Here is a 26,783-nt window from a genome sequence, read left to right on the forward strand (position 1 = left end):
ATGTTGCATTGCAGACAGGCTTTTACTCAATAATGTCGTATAAAATAATGAAACGTATATATAGTAATAAAAAAAAAAAAACGGCGCTGCGTCTCAGAATAGTAGTCTCAATTCACTCAAAATTTTCTTAACTTCTCCTTCGACTCTCAAATGACTCAACCTTTCTTCAGCTATTTACACAAAATTCTCTCGCTTCTTTTTATAAATCTCACGTATACAACATGCATTCTTGCCACATGCAACAAAATTTTCACATAGTATCATGCATTCTACTGGTCTACTTGTACATTCTTCGAATCGCTTCTCACCTGCTACCGATACTCCAATATAAACACTCGCCATGGTCTCATTGTCATAGTATCGTAAATTATTGCGGCTAAATATACGCTAAACTCTACATGTACTTATAAATTATATCCGCAAATTATTACATACAGTTGAAATGTTATAGATTCAAACAAATACGAGGGATAATCGTATACTCTGATCTTTCTATGCTCTGATGATTCTATGCATCTAATTATTTACAAAAATACCTCAATTTCATAAGAATCGTATTCAAAGTAAAAATCTTAAGAACGTGAAACACAGAAGAAATAAGTCAAAATAAAAGATTACAATCGACTTTCTATGTAATATGTATATATTGACTTGCTCATATACCCACTTGCGATTTTAAAAAAGAACTGCAGCTTAAAAATTTAATTTTCCGTTATTTAATTATCATTTCACGATATCTCTGTTACAGCATTGAAAACATCCGTAGTATTTAAACGTTTCGAGTACGATATTGAACAGAAACTGAAATTACAAACAACACGAAATGGTTTTTTGAAAATCACCTACCACTGCGCCAGTAATACAATACTTTATCAAATATCAAACACGCTTTAAAACCTAATACCTCTCTATCCTACGTCTTTTTCTTTTTTGTTTTATCATGTCATCCTAGTGAATTAAAAAACACGACAGGTGGTAACGCAACGCAAGAACGTTGCAGAAGCTAAAGCCTTTCAGCAAGGGGTGCTTAGGCAATAGCTTATTTGATGTTTTAATAACATTTCTAAGATGCGGCTTTACGAAGATAAGTTCGCGTAATTGTTTCCCTTTAACTGAGCAACTTCAAATTACTCGTTCACCGTGCGTGTATCATCCGCCTTTGTCTCGGCATATTATAGTAGCGAGGATATTTTATTAGGAATATGAGCACAGGCTTTTATTGCGATATACATTGAATTATGACTGGAATTTGTGAGATTCCGCGAATTTTGCTTTTCGTAATTATTAGTATACGGGTTCACGGAAGTGTTCCAACGCTTGTAAATATTTTTTTATGAATATATTACATCTATACAATTTCATGTCCAGTATTGCGATTACCACTATGGGACTAAAATAAAAAATTTAATTAAACCAACTGAAATGAAAATGAACGAAGCTTCAGATTAATTAACACGTAATTTATTATTTCAAGATGTTACTGTTTATTTTTATTTCGAATAAAATTTTTCCAAGTTTGATTAGCAAATAAGATAGATATCACAAACACAGATGGATCATATTAGAACTAAGTTAGAAAAATATCATCGATACAGTTGCTGATCATTTTCACGATAAAGAATCGACCAATGTTCGCGACTACAGATAATATTTTAATGCAACAAAAGTCTCTCATTTGCTACTGGTATTTTCACAGTCTATTATCCTAGGCAGCTGTTCGTTTAACGATCTTCGAGAGACCATACTTCTAGGTCGTCAGCTTTACTGAATTCTCCTCTGCTCGTTTAGCAATGCAGAACGCTGGAAACTTTCCGAGCGATTTCTTTCGCGAACCGGAGTTTCGTTCGCGATCCCGCCGTGATTAAACAGAATCTCAAAGTTCGATGCGATGCTTGCTACCGTTGTTTCAGTTCAACAATACTTCTACGATGCTCGGTAATTAACACTACTTATTTCGTCTGTGTGAAACTATCGACGAGAGGCTTAAACAAGTTTTATGAACATCGATTCTGTCTTCAAAATTAGCGCGAATAATTGTAATCAACAATAATCTGCAAACATTTTTTGTTTCTCGAGTATTTTTTTATTCTTTTTAATATTGGATCAGATACGTGTAAATAGGGTAGATTTTAACGATATACAACTGAAATCTATCTCAGATATTTGTAAGACTAGAAAATAATTTGCAATATTTAAAATAATGAAAATAATTGCTTGAGTAACAAAATACCAACGGGATGCACAAAAATTTCGCAATATGTGTCGTTTTCCTAGCAGATTTGTATACAATATTCCAAGTGCGTTAACCATTTCGAGACAACGTTAAGTGACTCTGCCTAGTTGCGAGTGTTCTCCGAGAACTTTGGAATATTTCCTTCATAATTCTTCTACAACTATTATCTCTTCACGTTTGTTCTTTTTATGTAGTTTAACTTGGGGTTAGAATCGAGTTCGGATACACGTTGCAGTGGCTTAAGTAAATTACACATGCATCGACAGACGCGCCGAAGGGGATTATGCGATAGAAATTTTTCTCGGTGACACACGCAATTTTATTTTGGAGTAAAATGTTATTAGTGGACGCCGAGAATTACGCGGTTCATTCCGGTTTTGCGTTTTACGATTCCAGAATGATATAATTTTGGAAATTTTAGTATTATAAGTCTTCACGAAAATGCTAGCAATGGGTGTTATTCTTCTAATAGTTAATCATCTTCTTTTCGCTTATAAATCTCTCTTTTTCAGTTTTCATTAACATTAAAACAATCCTACATAATAAATAGTTTTTTTTTATTTTTGGTACTTATACTTTGCTTACTATAACACGATATAACATGTTAATTTATTAATTTCTACTAGCTTCTACCTTACATTTATTCAAAATAGAAAGCTACAAGATCAAAATTACTTTGATGTTCGAATATTTCCACGATCGACTATAATTATCGACTATAATCTCTGCTTTTTGATGATATACCGATTCAAACGTTTATTCTCTCGTATTTCGAAAAAGAATTATACCGACGTCGAATGAACGTATCCAGCTGGAAATCCTTTCAGCAGCCAGACGTCGTCAGAGTCTGACTTTATCGTTTTTGCAGCATCACCGACTTTTCGTTTAAGAAAAACGAGATAACGATGCGGTATATAGTATCGCAGCGATGTTTAATACTGCTCGTGGAATTTCGCTTTTTAAATGGTTTCTTCTCTTTCTCTTCTGCTCAAACTTTTTACGTGCCCGTCCGTGCATCATTTCGGTGGCCCCCGAATCATAAATTACGCCTTCTTTAAAAATTGAGACCAGACATCGTGGTAAAAAGTAAAAGTTTCGAGTACTACGGCTTTTCTTCGAGTCACGCTTTACGCTTCGAAGTAGTACACGAAGGAAAGAAAATCTAATGCGCATCGTTCTTAAAGTAGCCGACGAAAATGTTTGAACGCTTACCATAGAAAATTTTTACGCATGTGTACATATATCGCGTGTAATATATTGTTTCTTTGATGACAATTAATCGATAATATTCTGAATTTGGTAAAAAAGATGGAACACGTGACTTATCACCTTTTTTCTCTCTAGTTTTCATATGCATATGCACGTGGCTGTCTTTGATGAAAACATTATTAATTCAAAAAAATTAAATATATCCATATTCATACAGCATAGTCAAATGATATAAGGGACTTTAAAAATATTTTCTGAAAGCGCCGACTTGTATAATCAACTAAATCAAAGGGATTTTTTTAATTTGAATAACATCACACTCGGATTCTACCAGCATCATTTTTAAATTGATGTTTGATGCAAAACAGTATCTACCATCTCAAGTTTATATTTTAAGTCTCACTTTTATGAAACACACAAAATAAAGCATTGTTATTGTTGAAATTATAAAATGATTATGTAAATTGCTTTTTCTGTACCTACATGAAAGTTACATGAAAGTAAAAGATAATAAGATCAGTGTCCTGAATAGTTTTACTTTAAACATTTATTTTAATTATTAATACGAGTGGCCGTAAAACCTTCCATTGCGTTATTTAAGTGAAACTGAAAAATTATAACATTTAAAGTTAAACGCACGGAGAGGTCGACTCAACAAGGTACATACTTTTATCGTGAATTATCCAAGAACATTAACTTTTAACGACAGCTTTCGTCTTAGACCTAGATAGTGAAACATAGATACGTATTAAGTTCAGCTAATAATTGTTAAAGTTTCAGAGTCGTTCCATTATTGTATCTACAGTTTCTATTATCTTATCAGTACAAGATTATGCAAAACACTTTACCTCTACAATTATACGAAGTAAAACTATTAAAGCATTTTCTTCGTATCGGAATACTGATTACGGTAGAAGATTCTCTTTGCAAAAGGAACTACTATAGAATTAAGTAAACCAACTGAAACTATCGTAGATAATCAACGACGAACAATATCAACGTCAATAATTTCGCAACGCTCTTTCAACATTTTCCCATAAGCTTGCTAACACTTATGAACAAGTGTGCACATCGTTACGTACACGCTGTATGAAATCATTACCTCTGAGGCATTACTTACATGTGTAATACTTACACTAATAACCGACAAATCCAATTATTCAACAACGTCTGTGTCATAAACGCGAAGAGGGCTGCTCGACACGGAGGCATCTTTCACGCATCTGGAGGTCTCGTAAATCCGCTAACATACGGAGCTTACTGTGAGAAAATCGTCGTAGCGTTTGGCCGTCGCGTCTTGTGTCGCGGACGTTTATGACTTTCAGACTACTTTCACTGTGACATACCACGTTGTTCTCCCCAATGTGTACAAATAAACCGTATATATACATATAGAACCATACGTTCTACGTACAACCAATGTCGTACGTACAACCAATGTCGTACGTACAACCAATGTCGTACGTACAACCGATGTTGTACGTACCTACACGGATATACATATACATTCCCCTAGTACTTATGAACGGGAATGTATATGTATATCCGTGTAAGTACGTACAACCAATGTCGTACGTACAACCAATGTCGTGCGTACAACCAATGTCGTGCGTACAACCAATGTCGTACGTACAACCAATGTTGTACGTACTTACACGGATATACATATACACTCCCGTTCATAAGTACTAGAACACTTACGCGAGCTCCATTAAATCTGAAAAATGATTAAGAAATCATTCGAATTCTTAAAAATTATTACTTAAAATAATTTACTGAAAATGACAATATAATAGATAATTTTATAAATTTTTAATATAGTAAAATTAATTTTTATAGTCGTACAGTGTTAATAAAATTTCAAGATTTTTTGCATAACACACATAATGTATTCATAAAAATATTATACAAGTGTTCGAATATTTTCGTGAGTTACTGTATATAAAATCATAATTTTACATCGATATAAAATTTTGATCGATTAATTGTTTCCTTGATAACTCGGATTAATGCTCGCTGTTCGACCAGCGTTTTGCGTTTCATCGTGAAATCAGCAAGTGTTCCAATGTTCGGTATTTATAAACAGTACGTAGGCGAAAGGCGCGAGGTTAATCGCATGTCTGAAAACCTCGTAACCCCTTACCTCGACTGCGACATTTCTACGACAGAAATAAGTTCGAGTTTAAAGAACATAACCAGAAAATTTTCCAGAGGCTTCTCTCTAATAAAACGAATTAAAGAAAAAGTCTGTTTATTGGATAATATTACGTTTTATGACAAATATTTTCAACAACACAAGGAAAAGACGTGCGGAAGAAACACAAACACACGTGTGTTCACGTTAAAAACACAACGTGTAACCTGTTAGCTTGACAAGCTAGTAAATCATTCACAAGCATTGGTTTTTGACGATCCGTGAAAAGCTGAGAGTGTAAAGGGTGCAGAAGGCTGACCTATAAATTGTGAGACGGACTATACCATTACGTTGCACTCTAAATCCATAATTCAAGGGGCTCTTTGCTTAGTAATTGTCAACGATACATACAGTCCCGACTGTAGGTAGGAAATTTCAACAGACAATTGTAGTTTTCGTATAACGCGTTTAAATCGACTGCGAGCTCTATTGTTCTAAATTCCGCGTACAATCTTGTTTACATTGACAAAATTCGCGGAATTAACGCTGCCCTAAAAAAGACACGATATACAGCATTCGAATATGAATTTCACGGTCCAAGCAACTATTTAGTGAGGCGAACAAATTAATCGTGACTTTGTTTAAAGCAAAATCATTAAATATGCTGCAGAGAGTTTATTTATCTACAATTAGCATTAAAAGTATCTTTACGTAATGGTTGATCAATTTTTTAATAGGAACAAAATGAAAATAATCGAAAATTAATATTTTGTCTTGGAATTGTATAATTCTATTCTGGCCTTATTCGCTTTTGGTGTTCATATTCTTGTTAATATAATTCTATACAAATATGTACATTATCGCTTGTAACGGTAAATGAATTTCAACACTACGACATTAAAAAGATCAAAGTTACATTAACGCAACGTTTCATTTGTAATTTTGTTCTGTTTTCTTTTCAATGTACACTGTAGCGACTCCATTCGATCGCGATTATGAGAATAAATTTCAAGAATTTGCTAGATATATTATATTAACCTAATACATTCACTGTCACTAAAATATAGTTGTTTCATAACTTGCATGCATCGATAGCAGCGAATATCTTACGTAAACATCTTTCCTAACTCCTTTCAATTTTCCGAACAACATTCACATTACTCTCTTAACCCCTTGTGTCATTTATACCGCAACAAGAGACGAAGCAAAGGAAACGTAAGGGAAATAGAGACGAAGTTTTCCACTCGATTTTCAGAGCCGCTCCATTCATCCTCGAAGTAATCACACGAATCTCGTACACGTAATGATTGTGCAACGAACAATATCAATTCAGTCTCGGCAGACAGGAAAATCGGCGAAAGTCGAGAGACACAGCTCCGAAAGGGGTAGAAGAGACGAGCTGCGAACAGGAGGCTAATTTTCCCCGGAGAGGGATTAACCCCTCACGGACAATGTATAGTCCATGGAGAAGCGTCAGCGTGGTAGAGAACCACGAGGGACGGAAGAAAGACGAAGAGAGGATCTTAAGGAAGAGACTCTTACCAGTGGTAGATACACGTAAGAAGAACTTGCGGTCTTGAGAGGCTAAAGATGGTGGCGGTGTGGTAGAGAAGAGCACTGTGGTTGAGGAATAGCCGGTGTACAACTCGCTCTTACCAGATTTCCTACCGCTATCAACTATTTTGCATTTCGTTGTTATTCAGAAACAGTCGCAAACCGCGCCGTCTAGCGAACCTGTTGTCTTTCTACTATCTTTTCTCGTTTCTCGCCTCTTCTCTATCCCTGCCATCCCTTTTTCCATGGAACTTCTTACCCAACGAGATGTTTTATTAATGAAAATGAAGAAGCACCCTATATTTTCCTTGATCCTCTCATTCCTGCCCTTTTTGTCGCTCTTGCCTTTGCTCTTTGCGATTCCTCTTCATCTTCGTTCTTCTATCGTCCCGTGTTGTCTTCCAATCCGTATCTGGCGCCAGCTTTGTGTCGATTGTCTTTCGTTCCTGCAGCGTCCGTTTTCCCATTTTCCAGGATATTCTCAGCGACCAAGTATCTCGTTCGAAACGATTTCGACACTCGTTGCCTCTTCGTCCTTCGGCTGACGACTCGCTTTGTCCATTTTTCCTTTTTGCTTCTCCTCTGTCGCCATCTTGCCGTCACCCTTCGTACCGTCACTTCCGCCGGTGCTTCAAGTAACGATATTACTTTCCGTACAGCGCGCCACGGCGGTCCGGTCTCCGGGGAATGCGACAACAAGCTATGCGCGAAATTAATTCAGACTGGCAACAAGCACGCCTCGGTAAGCCGACGCGAAGCTCGCGAAAAAGGTACACGGCCGTTCTAATACCTACTAAGCAGATGTAATAAACACACGGACATGTTCTCCCATCTTCAATTTTATTACTTGCGAAGCGCGTGTTTCGACCAACTAACTGCTTAAAGAATCGTATTTTGAATGGGTAGACACTGAGCCGGCCTACACCTTGAAATCAACATTAGGATAGAGAACAAGTTATTTCGAAATATAGCTTCTTGTCGCAACTGTAAAGAGGACCTGATGTAGATTCGGATGAAACAGAATTTTTAATTTATAGCGCATATCGAGTGTCATTCTCTCTAATAGAATTTGATGCGCCAATAGGAATCATTAATTTTGTTTCGTAATCTGTTGCTATCAAAAATTACTCCAACAGTAGACGCATTAATTCCTGTTAGAGGAAGAAGAGATTTCCTTGTATGTCACACGTATCTCAACATTTCGAACAAATATCGTAAGCACAGGAACGTGCTTTAGAGTAGCTATGCAGCAGTAAGATATGCTTACATGTATTGTCAATCCGAGTGTATTTCCTAATAAATACATCCTAATAAATATCAAGAAGCTGTACAAAATCAACGCGCGTATCGTTTGATTATAAATTACTGCAAAAATGTTTAACAAATTTAAAGAATTTTTAGATCATAATCATTGCCAATCCTAACAAATCAACTATACACAATCTGCACCAAGAAACAATTTTATTTCACCCTAACATTGCCAAATCGTAACTCTCAAAACTTTCCTAACAATCCCAACTGGTCGCGTTCTAAAAGGACGTTTATCACTGGGAAACACGAGATCACACGTAAATCAGACGCGCTACACGGAACCCCAGGCGAAACACTTTTCCCAATAGCAGTCTCCTTGCGTTGTGGTTGTAACGGTGTGCATTTATGGCGTGGAAGAGGAGTTCGAAGCGGATGACCGATGAAACTGATGACGGGCGGAAGGTAGCGCAGAACCGGCTGCTGGTTTGGCTAAGCCGTAGATGCATAAATGCACAGTCGAGCGAACAGAACGTTGGTTCGGCTTGGTGGCGTAGTTTGTCGGGATGTCGTGCAGAAGCAGGGTCCAGTTGCACGCGGAAATGTAGGGTCGTCCTGTTTCAGCCTTCAGGCTACTACCTATATCCCTCCTTTACCCTCCCTCTACGCGTCCCTCCCTCTTCTCTGTCCCTTTTCCATGGAGGAATTCCTCTGTTCTGACCATCCCATTCGCGAATCGTGGTTTCATACGCTAATGTGCCGGAACCCGTTGCTTTATCAGATTATGACAGATTGAATGACTCTAACGAATCATTCAAGTTCGTTATTGGTTTTCATTCCCTCGTGTCAGAGGAATGTGATTGATTAACCATTTCGCTACTACGGGCGACTACAATCGCTCTCTGTAAAATGCCACTGACGTATTACTACAGGCGGCTATAGGCGCTCTACGTAAGATGACGCGTTTTGTACATTTGTACGACGAGTATTGTACATTCTTAAGCCTTTTATTAAAAGTAAAATGGTGTGACGAGAGGGCGTATGTCGTCCTCTTTCCACAATGAAGAATTTGTTGAATAATGATGAAAATGATGAAAAAACCGAAGTGTGTTGTCGATTATAATCGATTGATGGGAACTGTGGAGCGAATCGCGATACCAGTGTCAGATTTGATATTAGCCTATGTGTAACACCATGTTTCGAAAAATACCACACGCAATACCATTATTAAAAGCTATTAGTATCGTACAATTATATTCTATTATATCATATTATTATGTTCTGTAATCTGTTTGTTTCCAAATTGTAATTAAAAGTGACTGTGTTAAGAAGTTATAAACACTCTATTTTGAGGAAAGTATTTTTCTTCGAAAAACACCGTCAGAGCAGCTCGGTTTGCAGTGAGACATAAACGCGGTCGCTGACGATCTTCTTCGCGCACCGTGCACTGTTTTGGCGCGGCGGAGAAGCCGCCCGTAGCCAAAGGGTTAAGGGCTAAATATCTGTGAATTTTAGATGCTTAAATCTATGTTTGCTGGAATGTAATTAAATCTTGGGTAGCTGTGCTATTACAAGCGTGGAAGTATTCAATTGTCTATGGTGAAAGTCTATATAGGGTGTCTGATTTGAACTGAACGACTAAATTGTCTTTGTGGATCACTGATCGTGTAGATCATTTTGCCTTGATATCGACTGTAAGTTTAATTACTGTGAAATCAATTGAACTTTTTTCAAGGCTTGTTCGATGTTTCTTTTTTCGTTCTTTTTCTTCTTTTTTCTTATAGTAGTTTTTTCGAATTCTTCTATCTTGCATTAATATTCAACGTTGTCGAGCGTTGATCCGTATAAGAAACGTGTATTATGTTATACATATTATGTATAACGTTGAAGTTCCTCAAGACACGTATTCTACACCACATATTTAGAGAAAAGAAAGTTTCGCGTTATGTTTTATTCAGCCAAGAATGTCTTTAGCGTTTTGTTGGATGCTAAAATATACAGTATTATGCATACCTGTATAAAACTATGGAACATTTCTTTTGAAAGATTTCAGTGCATAAAGCATTTTAAGAGATATTCTCTTCCTGTATTTTTTCAACTACATACTTTACATTGATAAGTATAATTTCGTTAGAACTTTAACCTACACAAAACTTCAAAGTATCGAATATTTATGTAGGCTTAAAGAATATAATCACATTTCATAGTTGAAAATCAACAAACAGTTAATTGTATATCTTGCTAATCGTAAAATTTGTGTAGTTCTTTACCTCTGCCATGCAAATGCGGTTTGCAAAGGATTTCAGCCGTAATATAGTTGTTACACGACATTTACCATCAATGTAAATGACACGTGCTCGTGTTTCCGAATAAAACTCACTGCCCTTTATTACAAATCGGTCAATTACTTTCAGCGTTGAGCGAAGGCAATTTTGATCACGCAATTTGACACACATATACGTACACACAAGTAATTAAATCGTCTGCGCGGATCATCGTTGATGAGAAGATCAGTCGAGATGCGATCGTAATTTTCTATGCAATAAATGCCTGTTTATTGGAGAATATTTTTTAGCAAAGTAAACAGATGATCTTGTCAACTAGTCCAATGAATGGCAATCGTTGTAGTAATCGTTGCGATCAAACAGCATAGCCACAAATAGCGTTTGTCCCTCCTATTTTGTGGCAAGTTAATTACGAGAGCAGAGTCTATTATTCCGGCGCAATGTCAACTCATAGCTGTGTTATTGGACGTACATTTAATACCTAAATTCTTCTGTGACCACGTCGCTGTTAGCTCTTGTCCTTTGTTGGAACTGCAATTTCATTGAGCACAATTGTTGATGTAAACGGTGGCCACAGCTATTCGAAAACGCGTCTTTTCCAAGATTAAATTATTCGCTGTGTTGAAGATCCATTGCATAAAAGGACGGCGTTTGTATCGGTTGTAATTTTAAATTTGGGGGTTGGATTCTATACTGAATAATTATAGCGTATTATAATAGCATTACGCGACTTCATTGTCAAATTGACGACGAGGAAAGAATTATTGGAATTTACTACAAAATTTTTATTTAATGGCGTTTAAAGATTTAAGATTCACGAACTCTTTTATTGAGATTTTCAATACTTTTATAAATACGATTATATTTGTCCGATTATACCACCAATTGCGTTTGTATTTTCAACTATACTTTACGTTCAACTTTACTTCTATAAAGTTTAGTATCTCGCGACAAAATATATAGCGACACGATTTCATTTAAAAACGTGTTAAATGATGGAAGAAGAATCGTATAATGTAACATAGGCAATAATGTTGCCTTCCACGTAAACGGTGAGTACAGTTAACAACAAAACTTCGCCTCTTTACTACGTGCTTATCGTAATATATATATCGATTACGGCAAGAACGTAGCACAAAAAGAGCGGCCAGTTGCTAAACCGCGTATTCAGCAGAAAACAAAAGAGCACGATTGGCGAAGGAACGCGGAGCAACTCAAACGGTCACGATTGTTGCAAGTAGTAACAGACGCCGCGAGTCAGCCAAACATTTTAACGATCCCTATAACCCGCTGACTTTACAACTCGCCTCGGCGGCGATCCACTCGGCTGGTTGACTGAGACTTATACAGCGGAGCATCCACATGCTTCTCCGTTGCTTTAAAGCATGAAAGTATAACAACACAATAAACCTGTCCCGTTCTCCGCCCACACTGTTCCTGACTCGTTACCTACTTTCGCTCGTCTTCTCCGCGTAATAAGCCTTCAACATTGCACGTTTTCTACCAACTACGCTTCGCCCTCAGCCAACCTCTTCTGCGCTGCTCACCCCGTACATGCGCCACGAAGCCAGAGCTTCTGCCTTGATCGGTGCATAAATAGGTTTGCCAAAAGTTTATCATGGATTAGTCTCCGGCATTGTACTCCGTTTCGGTGGTAAGGAACAAGCCATGGAGAAGACGAGGATAAGCATCGCCGGTAGGCGAGTACACAGGTGGAAGCAGCAGCGGAGGAAGGTGACTCGAGTACACCGAGGGTGTCTACCTACTCGGCTACACACTCATCCTCTCTTCTCCACAGCCGAGCTAGTGCACGTTCGAGCGAGTTCAACGAGGCAACTGCTTATGGCATCATAACCAAGCTTACGAAATGCTCGTCGTTGTCGTCGTCGTCGTCGTCGTCGACGTCGCAATGGCGACGTCGCACCCATTTCACGTCGAGCCAGAGTCTGGGGCCAACGCTGGAGCTTGCCTCGAGGTCGGTTAGACCCGGTTGAAGCCGCTTGATTCCACTCTAGAGTGGAGCGCGCTTCCGCGGGTCATCCGACCGTACACCGCGAGCGGAATGAAGACGTTTACGTGGGTAAACCTCGACGCCTTCAACGAATTTTCCGCGAGGATACAAGCACGCCGTTAGTTGAACACACGACGGCACTACCGCGGTATCTTCGTGTGCTCCATCGCGTCGCGAACTGTCTGCTGCAGCAACCGAGGACTCCCGCGATTTTAAAGCTTGGTAATGTGAAAACCGGTCGTAGTAGAGGGGTGGCGAGTGAAACTGTTTGCCGAGTGGGGTGTAACGTGCCGGAAGTCGTTTACGGGAGAAACGATACCTGCTGGCAGCAGTTCTGCCAACTTTGTTTAACGCGATACCAGTCGGCACGTATTTTTCTTGAATTTTATGATATGCGTGGTATGTCTTATACGAAAAATTGAAAATCATCAGATTTTAAAAAGCAGAGCTCAGTTCGTGTAAAGTACACGTATACGAGAACACGTTCCTCGAAGGAAATTGAATCGAATAAATCGCTGGATCTAAAAATGTCAATTAAAGGTAAATAACTAAAGAGTTTCATATGCAAGAGATGTAATTTCGTAGGAGATTAATTTTTTCAACGTAGCCAACCCTTTCGTTAATCGATAAACAACTGTATATACTAAATAATAAATTTTACATAATGTACAAATACTCCAGGCGAATGACATTTTACGAAGTTTTAAATAGAAACCATTTGAATAAGACGTATATTCCTTCTTTTCGTTAAATAAGCGCAGCACAACTTACAACGAAGGAAATGAAATGTCATTTTTCTTCGCAATTCTTAAAGAATGTTTTTAAAGAATTTTTCCAAAGAAATGAGCGAGAACAAAGAAAAAATAGTTCCTCATATTTTCAAGATAGATTCCGAGTTTAATTTCGATCAACATTACTGCTAGAAAAATAATTGTTTTACGAAGAAGTATTCGTGGTCCTTTTTCCAAGTCCCGGATTCTCGAGACAACGTAACCAACGAAAACCGCTAGAGGATTTGCCAACTCCGGTGTGTACTGCCCCGTGAAAGTTTTCTCATGTTGAATTCAGAAAGCTATTCTTTCGGAAAACGAATACCAGTTAGATACTCCCTTCCAGATTTAATTCAACAACTTCGTCCCTCTGACTCTCTGAAAATGTAATGTCGGCGTTTAATAAAATACGAGTAAAATGCAATTACTGTGAGATATGGCGACACGAACGCAAGTTCGCAACGCAAGAATATCTTTTATACCTTTGGTTACTTAATAATGAAATTTCGAATTTCAGCAATTCGTTTGATCTATGCTGGACGACATACTAATTCTATGAAACCAAACCTTTTATTACACGCATGCATACAGTATGATTCTAGTAATTATGCTTGGCTTTATATGTGTTTCAAATTAAAGAGAGATCGTGCAAAAAAATTTTACTCATCAGAATCTATCATTCTGTAATGTGAATTTCTTACACTGTAAATCCTCGACGTTTCGATCTTAAATTAATCATCAAAATGCAATTATCAAAAATTATCGATGAAAGCTGGAACTACATAGTTTTTGTACCGAGCGATAGAAAAATAATATTTTACACGTCATTCGTTCAAAATTCCTCCTAGTTTTATATCTGATCTCTCAATGATATCTTCAAATTTTATGGCAGTAAAATGATTCAAAGCTTGGTATCTTGATAAACCCACGAGATCTCGAATTTGGAAGCAAACGATCTATCAATTTTATAACTATTTTATTGAAAACCGAATCGATTTGAATCAGAATCAGCAAGAAAAAGTAGTTGGAAAGTTGAAGGAATTATCTGCACCATTTTAAAACACGTAGAATAATAATGCAAACGTCGTTACTGTAACAGAATAAATTTAGCAAGGGTGGAGGGAGAGGCACAGTTACCGAGAACGAAACGAAGCGTATTCGTTGAATGTTCGATAAAGCGGGGAACGCTGACGATATATTATTCAAAGGACCTTTATCTTCGAAAGTAGATTCTATCGTGCTCCTTATTTCGGACTTGAGTTCTTGCCTCTATTTACGGCCACTTAGATCGAATGGATCCCACGGTACAGGCTCAATTAAACGAGTGATAGGGCTGTAAAAAATTTGCTGCTTCGCGAAATCTTTTTTCATGTACACGTCCTTCCTTTCATTTTCTTTTATAGTCGATGTGTCGTGGATTTCTTATCACAAAGGTGGGGCCATCATTTCGAGGTAGAAAACTCGCAGGCAGCGCAATGACAAGAAAGCGTACGAAGTTTTATTCGAGTGCACACGATGACATATAAAAGTTTTCTCGTGCAGCAGTCAGAGAGTTGTTCTGGCGAATATGCGAACGTGATCGTATTCTGCGTCTGAATTTAATACACTTCTGCGTTATTTATACGTTTAGTTGCAGGCTGCAGAAACAATATATTTCAATAATAAAAATTTCATAGATCAGATACGATTGTTTCCGAGGGGTATCTTTTTATTTTTTTAATTACGATATCTATTTAGTTTGGATAGTTTTATCGTCGTTGAGAATTCACACGCGTACAAATAACAAAATGCTTCGCGTCGCGTTCTGTAAAATTTCTTGATGTGCGTTTCTAGTTCATTTGTCTACATGCTAATTTCACGTTACGTTATATAAAGTAGAAAATCGTTGTATAAGACATGTAATAGAATGACACATTGTTAGTCGGCTAGTTTGCTCTCAATTGTCAAATATTGGATCTTGTCATTGAACGAAGTGCATTTACGTACAGAAGTTCTACGAATTTACACACGAAGACGAACAAGACATTTGCATGAGAGAAAATGTCCGCGTAGTATCTAAAGTGGTGTACAGTCTTGGATAAAATTTCCGTCCAAACGCTTATACTTATCATTTATTGTTACAAAAAAAAAACAATCCTATTTTATTCACGCTATAAATAGTTTTCTTCCAATGAACATGTATCTTCAGAATATTCATTCTATATACGACGATATATACGATGTTTTAAAATTCCATTTATATGACATATTAAGTTTCGTCTCCTCCAAAAATTACGTTCCATCGTTTCTTCCATTGTTTTTCTGCAACTTGATATTAAATAGGACAGTTAGGTGAAAATTACGACGAAGTGGAGTCTTATTTACGACCGCCGCGTCGCGTTGCGTCGTGGAAGCATACGATATTCGCTCTCTTCGTATTTCGGACTGTACATCGAGGCTCTCTAGGCGCAAGCTCAGGCTTGGCATGAGATTGGACCACATTGCACAGCTGCAAAGTACCGCATTTTCTAAATCCCATGGGTCGAAAGGCGCAAAATTCTTCCTGACGAAGTAGCAGAGAAGAATATACAGGTGCTGAGAGTTATCTTAAATGACTAAGAAGAACCACGAAACACTCTTACGAATGGAAAGTATTGTAGTGGCGCGACAATTTTTCTTAACGGGAACAGCGCAATTCATTTTATTGTTGATTCAACGTTGAACGAAATTTATATATAATATTCTAATGAGAAAAATATAAATTATACGCAATGCTATTTACCGCGTATATCGGTATTGCATGTAGGTGGTACATTCATTATCTAAATACGACTGCTTGCATTAAGGTTAGAAGTCCTTTTATAAATCGAGAAAAATCTTTCTAATCTGACTTGTGATGCAGAAATTGAAGAATCCAAAGACGAGGAGCTAATCAATTAACAAAGTAGTTCCACCAAACTCGTCATAATGTTTCATGCTGTATTGCCGTGATGATTATAAGGAGTGAAATCGTCGCAGTTGAATATACCGTAATCTTGTAATTAAAATATATTTTGTCAAAAATAAGGGTCCGAATACTTTCGAACAGTAGTACGTGTTACAATTTTCGTCTCAAATAATAATTAACTTAACATTTTTATCATTTATCTCCCACTCTTTTCTTTCGTGAATTCCAACGCTAATACTGATTATTTAATCCTTTATTCAGCATCTAAAGCATTATTTCAATTTTTGTTTAGTATGTCCCAACAGTGAAAAATATAGCTTTGTGATATGAGAGTACAAGGTTGGAAGTGGGAGATCGTAACGTGTAAAATGTCGAACACGTAAAATATGAGGATGATATGCCGGACCAAGGTACTTCACGGTTATGTAAGATTTCCTGCTAGATGCAAACCTCAGCAGTATCGAGAGACATCACGTGTCGGCAAACGTGAAAGCAATTTTCTATAGATGGCTCGCTGCTTTGCCCTGATAATAATGAAATACTATTTAAAAATAGAGACAGTACTTTAGTTACAAGTATTGTTAATAAAATACCAGTTCGAAGTTGAAACCAAAATTGCAACTATAATCGTATTAAATGTATGATACGTATAATACATGTTAGCGTTCCTTCGTGCCAATATAATGGTAGATAGCCCGTCGCTATTTAACTTTACCGATAATTTATGACTGTAAACCGCAGACTCGAATTTGCCGAGCTATAAGATGTCGATGACACGACTATTCAGAGGATGCGTGAAACAGTTTGACGAAAAATAAATTAATAGAGAGATAAATTGATGGCAGGCGATTCGACGTTGAGATTTTGTTTAAAGGATCTGGCAACAGTTTCGATGCTAACATATATATCTAAGTTGTAATATTCTGTGTTTGTTTCTATTCTGTTTACGGCTGGCGGAAAATTTTCCGAAAGAGAAGATTGGCTTGTTGCTTCGAAAGCTGGTTAGGGAATGTTTGAAGGAGTTTTCGTGGAATTCTGTGGAATGGGAAAAAATAGAAGAGGTTAAAAGGCTGACGTTGCCGGGGGTGTCTCTGGTCTCCGTCTCGTCTAGGGGTTGTAACAGGTACATCCGGCTCGAGGCCGTTTGTTCTTAAACAATGGTTGTAAAAGTGACCCTCGTTGAGCAGCCGCTCGACATGCCACAACACGCGGTTTCCAGATTCAAAGAAAGACCAGAATACAACCGTAACATGAATCATAATTCATTAATCATACATTGCTAGAAATAAAACTCCAATCAGAAAAAGATACGTAATATATTCAATTACGTATGTCGTTTATATAAAATACGCAAAATCTATTAAATATGAAAAATACGCACTTGTATAAAAATCCGCAATCTACTAATAATAAATGAACGAATAATACTCCTGCATGTAGAGATATTACCTGGTAGCGGTATTTTTGACACCCTTTTTTTCGAGCATTCGCTTGAAAAAATCTATCATAGAATTTTCTGTTCGTTGTACTCACTACGTTCTGTTTTCACAATATACTGGTCGCACTCAATAATTCTTTGATCCCTACATATACAACAATACGGGTTAGGATTTTATTCTCTACGAGCCTCTACCACACTCAATATTCAAGAAATATTTGTATATCGACGCTTAATTCAGTCTCATGTTAATAATAATATAAAAAATTCTTAAAAATATGTAAATTATTTATGTTTTCATGTATTTACATTTTATATTTTTCTATATTTATACTCACATTGAAACGTGGTAGCATCGAGATATAAATAAATATCTATCGAAATAAAAACTTCGGTGTATACAAATGCTTGGAAACTGAAAAGGGGAAATTCCATATACCTTTTGTATTTTCTTTTGTATGTTTTTACTATAATACGATTAAATAAAATCTCGAAATGTTTAAATATAAAAATATCTCCGAAATTTAAAAGAACAATATGTTGCATATTAAACGAATAAAAACCCTTTTCATTTAAGGAAATATAACATCACTTCAAATCGAACATGTCCGTCTTACCAATCGATCTTACCAATCAAACATGCATTATACTTGTTTCCTACTGCAGAGAAACCAAGATTCGGTTGAAATTTACACGTTTGATTTTCCTGAAAACACTGGAGCAAAGGAGCGATACAGAGATCAACAATTCTATGCAATTCCTCTAATGATTTGGCTCGTAGAATTTCCAGCACGTCGATTCGAGGAGGGCAATAAACTTTCGAGTACCATTTACGTCTAAGAAGTTTCGGTAACTTGCGCTAAATTAATTATGTTACGCGTACGATCCTACGTAGTATATCACGTCAAGCACTATAGACGCGCAACAAGCTAGTGGCAGCGTAACATCACCAAGTATCCCATGGATTGACACAGTTAATGCTACCACTTGCGACAGCTTTCTCAAGGATCAACGAATCGGCTGTTAATTATCGCAGCAATGTAAACGTTTGCCTCCATTTAATTATGGATCTCGAGAAATTACGCTAATCGATCGCTCGAACGTATAAACGATCGTGTTACGAATTTACGCTGAATCCGTGGAAAGATCCGTAGAAAGAAGATAAGCTTACGGCTTGTTTTAAACGACTCTCGCTACGAAAGGTACGATTTCCTGTTTATCAGGCGTTTAGCAATTATAATAACATTTCACAAACGATTCAACGAAATCTCGTATAAGCGAAGAAAAAACTTTTCTCGTTACTTCGCCGAGCGTATTTCAGTCGGTTAAAGGGTGGGATTTTGTTCCGAACGCAAACCATCAGCCTCTTGGTTCCGCTTCTTCGCGGGATTAAATAGGGAGGATTAATTAAAGGTGAAATTCATCGGCGTTGAACGTATCGCGGCGCGGGTGCGTAATAAACGTTCGCCTAGAAAAGAAAAGGGGGAAGAAACGCGGATAAGAGCGGGCAAAGAGAGGCGATGGGTTTCCGCTGCGGTTGATTTATGAACGAAAATAATGATGCACGCTCGAACGGCTTCGTAGGTTAATCAACAAATGATTTTCTCTCTGTCTCTCGGTTTTTCCGTGAAGCACACGGCACCGTTGGGAGGAGAAACACGAGACGCTCCAGTGGTTCGCGAGAAACGAGCAGTAGAAAGGGCCGTAAGGATAATAGGGTCCCGAGTACAATAACGTGTGATCAAAGGGAGAGTGTCTAGTTATCCGAGTGCAACGGCACAAAACACACGGAGAATCGCAAATCGATAGAGGTGAAATCGTGTTGGCGAGGGTGCAATGCGGCAATGGCTCACCCCCTCCACCACCCTTCTCTCCTACTCTCTATCCCTTCTCCTTCTATCTGTCTCAATATCTGCACCCTATCTTTTTCTTCATCTCTTCTTTTCCATTCTCACACCGTCACACCGTCTTCCTCTCACCCTATTCAATCCATCTTCTTTTTTCTTATTTCTCTCAGCATATCCTCGCACGTTTTCCCCAGCTTTTCCTTTCTAACCGGTTTTCTCTTCGTGTATATACTTCTCTGTTCTTTCTGTCCTTTTCTCTTCTTTCATGCAAAGTTCCTTCGTTTCTTTTGTAGGCGCAAACTACTCGACACTCTTCATTTTCCTTCTTTCTTTTCCTACCACGGTTTGTCGTGTTTTGCGATGGTAGAAGCGAAATCAGCAGGCACCCCCCCTATCAAAACACCGACCCTGTCCCAGACCACAAGAGATTAGTCAGTGTTCACGGAGAAATTCTTCCTTCCTCCGTCTCTTAGCCATTTCTTTGTCGATTCTATAGTCGAAATCTTTCGTTTTAATGAGAAATTTTGATAGAGCCACTTCCTAGCCATATTGAATTGCCACGATTATATCGAGCGCCGTAGTGAACGTAGATTTGACAACGAAGGCAGATTGATAGGGGGAATTCTTGCTTCGGGTCAATCTTAATCGTTAAATGAAGTTAATATTTTGACTACTTTAAACCTGTTGCTTGAATACTATATATTTGTGGCATGATAAATGTTTTTATCTCATCATATTAGATACATTAGATTCATAAATTTTAGTTCTTTGTATCTTCCTTTGTTTTAGCAATTTCACAGACGAAAAGCATAAGGAATAGGACGATATGTCGCATCATATGCTATATCCTCACCTAACTGGTACAAAATAGTTTAGCTCTTTTTAGTTCAGACTACATACGTTGCTTCATTTTCACTAATCCACTTACTTACTTGCAGTCGTATTTCTCAATTTCCTGCTATTCGCACACGTTACTACTTAACAACTAACAAGATATTCAGCCAACGCAAAACATACACAATTACTATTATTTACGACTCAGAATTGTCTACTATTCGTACCATACTACCCATACTATCGATGCTATTCACGCTATTCAAACTTACTACTATTCATAACAAAAACCAACATATAGTCAGATTTCACATAGAAAAACTTTGACGATAATTAAATCAATAAAAGATATAAAAACTACTCGATTACCGAGATCCTTCAAAGATTGGAAGAATGTTTTATATTGCTGTTTGCTTCCCTATAGTTTGAATAGTAGGAAAAATCAATCCATTCACTTGGATTTGACTGAGAGCGATCGATGCAGCCATTCGTGAAGGTGGCAACCGGAAGGAGGCCTCCTCCATAAGCTGTGAGACACGTCCTTGGCGTGGCGGCGAAGACAATGGGATATTAGATTGTAGCCAACGACGTGATTTGCCACAGGGGAAGGATTTTGGCTAGCCATTCCGCGTAATTACTGCGGTATCTGAGAGACGTTTAATCCCGTTTACAAAGCATTACCAGTTAATGGATATGTCGGGTCGCAGACTCGCGGTGCAGTAACGGTGTTCAAAGTCGGGCTACTCGATACTGGCCACGGGGATTCATTGAAATCGAATATACTTCCCTTGGCTAGTGCCACCTGACCGTAACGAAAAGAGCCTGGATTTGTTTGAAAGCGGTAAACATGGTGGCGAGGTGTAAATACGTGTACCGGCTGAATTTCAAGAGCGAGGTACAGTCAACTGTGAAACGGAGTTTTAGTCACGGTTTACGGAAATTGTTGCGGTTTCCATCGTTCCTGAACTGTTCTTACTTCAATTGCTAATGTCTTAATGCGTTAAGAGGTTGTTAAGTTAAAAGTTGTACTTTGAATTAATCGATAACGATGCACAAAACTTTGACAATTTTGTGTTCTCTTACATTTACGATATACCACGTTTATAGTTTATTTCTTTTATCCTAGTTTCAATGACGACAAATTTTTCGTTAATCCGAGCTCTATTTTCACCATGCATTTATTACCACGTAATATTTAAAAATCTACAGACATATTCTGATTCGTTTCTTTTATATTGTACCTTCTATAATATTTCCTATAATACTTTTATCCTAATTTGAACACCATCAAATTTTCCAAGATCCAAATATCTCTATCTTCGACACAAATACATTACTCTCATTATTCTCTTATGATCTCCATTTTGCAATAATTTGACGATGGTTTGAATTACACGGATCAGTTTCGCATGGGATTTAATAGGATCAGCCGTGAAATCCTTGACAAGATTCGAGATGCAGGGAGGGAACTCATCTAATGGTTGTTCACGATCACCGTCGTCGTCTAGATCATCGTCTTAGGTCCGTCATTTGCGGATGCCATAGAAACTTGGTCTCATAAAATCCAACGGTCAAACTTGGTCGTCCGGGGTAGCACGAGATCAGCCCCAGTGCCGTATAAAATAGCGTAATGCCCGAGGTACGTCGATCGGAATCAGGTGCAGCCAATTTGGCCGACGTCCAAAACCCTTGGCATGTAAATCCAGTTTGGAGGCATCAATGCTGATGGTACCGACCGGAGATCGAGCGGAATAGCATGCTCTCGACGGTCAGGGCCGATCAGCCGAGCTACACAGACTTGTTTTTCGTTCGTTTCACGTACAACACCCAGTCGAACCTTGAAAAATTTCTTGTTGAACCCGATAATTCGGCCAGTTGCATTAAAATTTTCGCGATCCTACGGTAACTACATGGTTTCACTATCGATTTAACTATTATGTGCTTGAACTGGGGTGATCGCCCAAGTAACTGCAATTGCGTGTGCTCGCTTCTATTTCAAATCGATGCATATAGAATTAAGAAAGTGTAAGAAATGAAACGTATGCGTGTACTAAATTTATTGTAATAGTGTAGCTGAACTTTCTCTGACTTTTATTGAAATTTATTTTCTGACGTTTATTGAAATAAAATTTTAACTATTCTTTCAAGACATCATGCACAGCATATTCCTAAAGAAACCATTTGCATCCACGATAATCGAAATACATTAAAAATATAAACTTACGACAAAGAATGCTTTCAATCAATTTCGCCAATTCCATTCACTGAATCCTTTCGCTTATCCTGAAGAAAATTTCTACAGATGTCTCGTACGTCACATGCTTGCCTTGAGAATGCAGAATCCAAGCTAATACGAAGTATTCTACGGAACGCATCAATGACAGAGCAAGCAAACGTCAGGCTCGAGGGATTATCATCGGCTGTAGATCGAAATCAGAGCAGCAGGTTCAGGAGAACCTGCGGATTGTTCGTAGCTGAGTGGCACGATAATGGTATCGAAAGCAAGCCTGAAACCGCATCGAGGTTCGATTTTATTTCCCTCTTGCTTTCCCATCGCATTTTCCACGAGCTTCGTTGCGTGCAATTTCCTCAGTCTTATGTAACTTCCTTGTCGCTCTTTGGAGCTCCTCACTGGCCTCCGCCGGCGTTCTCACGCGAAAGTTCCGTGCCACGACAAACGGTTTCCTTTTATTAATGTTCAGTGCCGACGAATACGTCAGACGTTCCTTTATTTTCCGGTCCGCCTCTGAGGCGAATTTCCATATCGAGGCATTAACGACGGAAGTGCAAGCTGCTCAACGGCGATAAAAGTAAACGTCTCGAGGAAAGTACCGTGCGAACCTCACAGGCGACGAGCACGCGATCTCTTTGCCATGACCCCGCCTGTGTATGGTGAAGCAACGTGCTTGTTGCTTCCCTTGTGTGCGTCCTTTGTCGATGATTCACGAACGTATGACGTTTCCAAAGAACGAACTCACTTGTGCAACACAAATTCAACATACACTCGTTTCAACGAGCATACGCTTTTGTGCGAGTGTTGAACAATCGGAAAAAGCGTGGCGTAGGGAGTACAAGATTTTGAAGCAAATCTGCAGCAAATTTTAGGTGAAATTTTCACCCGAAGTCTGACAATTTTTGGCTTGCGAGATGATTATAACCTCGCGAGGATGGTCGAATGGTTTCTTCGTATAATGGCTTTTAGATATAAATGTATATGTTTGTACCGATTTGTCTAAAAAATATGTAGCGGAATTTGAGAAATTTTGTAAGCCAATGTATTTTTATGGAACCAGTATTTTATTGAATTTTCTTTCAATGATTTTTTCATCATTTGTTAAACGCTAGTACTGTGCTACTTTTGCAGCCTTTTATCTTACTCTCGCACCTTTAATCAGTGTCAAAACGCTGAATTACTCGCAGCACGACGACCGAGCCTCCCCTTTTCCATGTAGGTATTCTCATCAAGCGTGCTAACCCTCGCACGATGGCACTTACATACGTGTCAGCAGCTAGCTCGACCGGTCGGAGGAAACTCGGTGCAAACTATATCGCGGCACTGAATAGCTCGGAGCTGAAGCGACTCTTCCACGAAACCGCGGCATCGGCCTCGGTGTTTATTAACCCCAGCCTACGCCATGCAGCTTTTGCTTTGGTCATGACTCTCTTTGTCGAATCTGCGAACCAACTGCGTGACAACGCACCTGAGGACCTCTAGAGTGTGAGATTTTTGACCTACTTCTTTGGTCAGTTTGAAGAAGATTGAAGTATAAAAAGGTTTTTTATAAATAATAAATTATAAAAAAAAACTGATACAACTCAAAATAAAATATAACATTACTTTGTTAAAAAGTTTCTCATCCAACATTTTTTTAAATGAAAACACATTTCTCAAATTATATCGCATTTGCAGCATTCGTTTATTCCAGCGTAGTTTAAAAAGGTTTAAGAAGTACTCGTCGCTTCAATAAGGTCACAAACATGATTTCAACGAACAATCCGATAAATAATTAAAGCCTTAATTATTTGATCGAAGTAAATACGAATCAACTAGCGCGGAATGTCTAACTATATCTTACAGCTCGTTTTGTATTTTGCTGATTTGTCTACCGAGAACTATTCTCGATCAACAAACTTTTACCCAAGCAACGTCAACTCTTCTCCACTCGACTGGGCGCAAAACTTTCTTCAAACTTCCGAATCCGCCGTTTAACCTAAAGATTCCAGGAACATCTCTGCAAGAAATTCTCAAAAATTGTAATTATATCTCTTCTACCAAAGAGTGTCTCAAATCGTTGCAATCGTTTACGGAATAAGGTAAAAATGTCCAAACATTTTCACCGTTGAAAATAACAAACTCTAATCTCTCCCCAGACAGGATGTCGCTTGTATTTAGTAACGGGTACACCAACCACGGAAACCAAAATCTTCCAGCACGAAAATGTCCATAGCCAGCGATCGTGTTGCATATCCAAGCCACCAGAATTTCCGACAGCGTTGTCGTGCACACGTAGCCAAAGCCAGGCATCGACAAAAGTTGCCTTGCATCGAGCATTCATTGAAGCTGTTGCGGTCCGTGGGATCGCGGCCGTGCACAGAACTTCGTGTGTACGTACTTATCAGCACGTCCGTGACATACCTTTCTCCGTACTTACACGCCGCGACAACGTTTCCATGGAACTTTAAACACGCAGCCAGCCACGTACGGACAGAATGGTCCGAGATTAGAAGCGGCTCGTTATTGCGAATTGCCACATAGTTGAAATTGTACGAACCTCCGGAATTAGAGCATATTCGTATACATATGTATATAGGTTACAGCAAACTGTTCGTCAAAATTTGATTGGTTATTAAAATATATAAAAGAGAGAAAAGAAAAAAGGAATTTGATAGATACAAGTAGATCTAGATAACAAAGTAATTTTTCTTTCATCTTGCTTTATTTTGTTACCTTGTTGAATTTCATGTAACCTAGAATTTGCTAATATCCAGGCTAAAATGTGAAATGCATGTTGCACAGCGATGAATACAGAAGCAAGTAAGTAGTTACATTGATGGGATTTTGTAAAAAAAAAAAAAAAAAAATTTCAAGCTACAGTGACAAGAGTATAAGTAGGGAAATGTCGATTTGTAAATTGCGTTAATTTTATTATGGAAAGCGTTACTTTTATTCGCTTCGCAGAATATAAGATTTAAAAATTCATATCTCGTATTTTAGAACATTTTTGAAAAACCCTTCGCGTTTTGAGTAATAATTACAAACTCGTTAAATTTTGCACGAGGACCGTTCCTATTTATATAATCGTCACTGCAGCTTGTAATTAATAAATTTGTTCCTCTGTAACGTCTGTTTCATATTTAAAACATCGAACATTATTTTTACTTCTTTTTATTAAAATAAGAAATCTACCCATTAAAGAAATTAAATATCGAAAGATCGTGTGAATTATCTCTGCTTTCCTGAATTTTGTAGTTTCCTTTATTTTCTTATGTTTCTGCGGTCATCGATTATTACACATAAAATTATTAGATTATTCGTAAAGATTAACAGATTTCGGTTACAACCACATCCATTACACAACCGTGATGGGTTAGTCGGAGTTTCTCTTGCATTTCAATCGTTCTGCGTTTACTGCCATCGAATGCACGTTCACTCGTTTTCCAGTTATTAAACTCCTTTTACTTGGCAGCTTATCGGGATAGTGCTTTCGATAGGCAACAGTCGCTGATAATGGGCCGCATCCAGTCGATTAAACTCTGATACTAACTGGAAACTGCTTTTTATGCATTGTGTATACTACGGGCTCTTTGAGCAGGGTAATCGGGTTTAAGATTACTCGACCATCTACAAACGTATTTTTTTAGTTATCTCTTAACGATGTATGATCCCTGTGTCATAGCATCGGTATTGGACATCATCAAACGAATAAAATTTTTAATTCGATCAATTGATAAATACCTACGATTAAAAGAAATTAATCTTAAAAAAGTCCGAATACTTTAATATTTATATTGGATGCGAATAGCCGCAAGATCTTTCTACAAAGAACGCTGACGAAATTAGGCCATTCAGTTTAATGAACATCGGAAACGTTCTTCCGGTTCTGTTCCGTTTAAATTAAGCTTCCCCCAATTCGTTCGATAGGTGGCCTCGGTCAAGTGACTCGAATTCACGCGGTTTAAAATTATATTCATACATACATTTAAAATCATTCAAGACATTTGATTTCAAATCAAGAACGCTGACACGCTGAATTTAAATGAACTAAAGTGACTGTAATTGAAAATGTATACCTA

The sequence above is a fragment of the Bombus bifarius genome, unplaced genomic scaffold (genome assembly GCF_011952205.1).
Source record: "Bombus bifarius isolate JDL3187 unplaced genomic scaffold, Bbif_JDL3187 scf7180000007970, whole genome shotgun sequence".
NCBI lineage: Eukaryota > Metazoa > Arthropoda > Insecta > Hymenoptera > Apidae > Bombus > Bombus bifarius.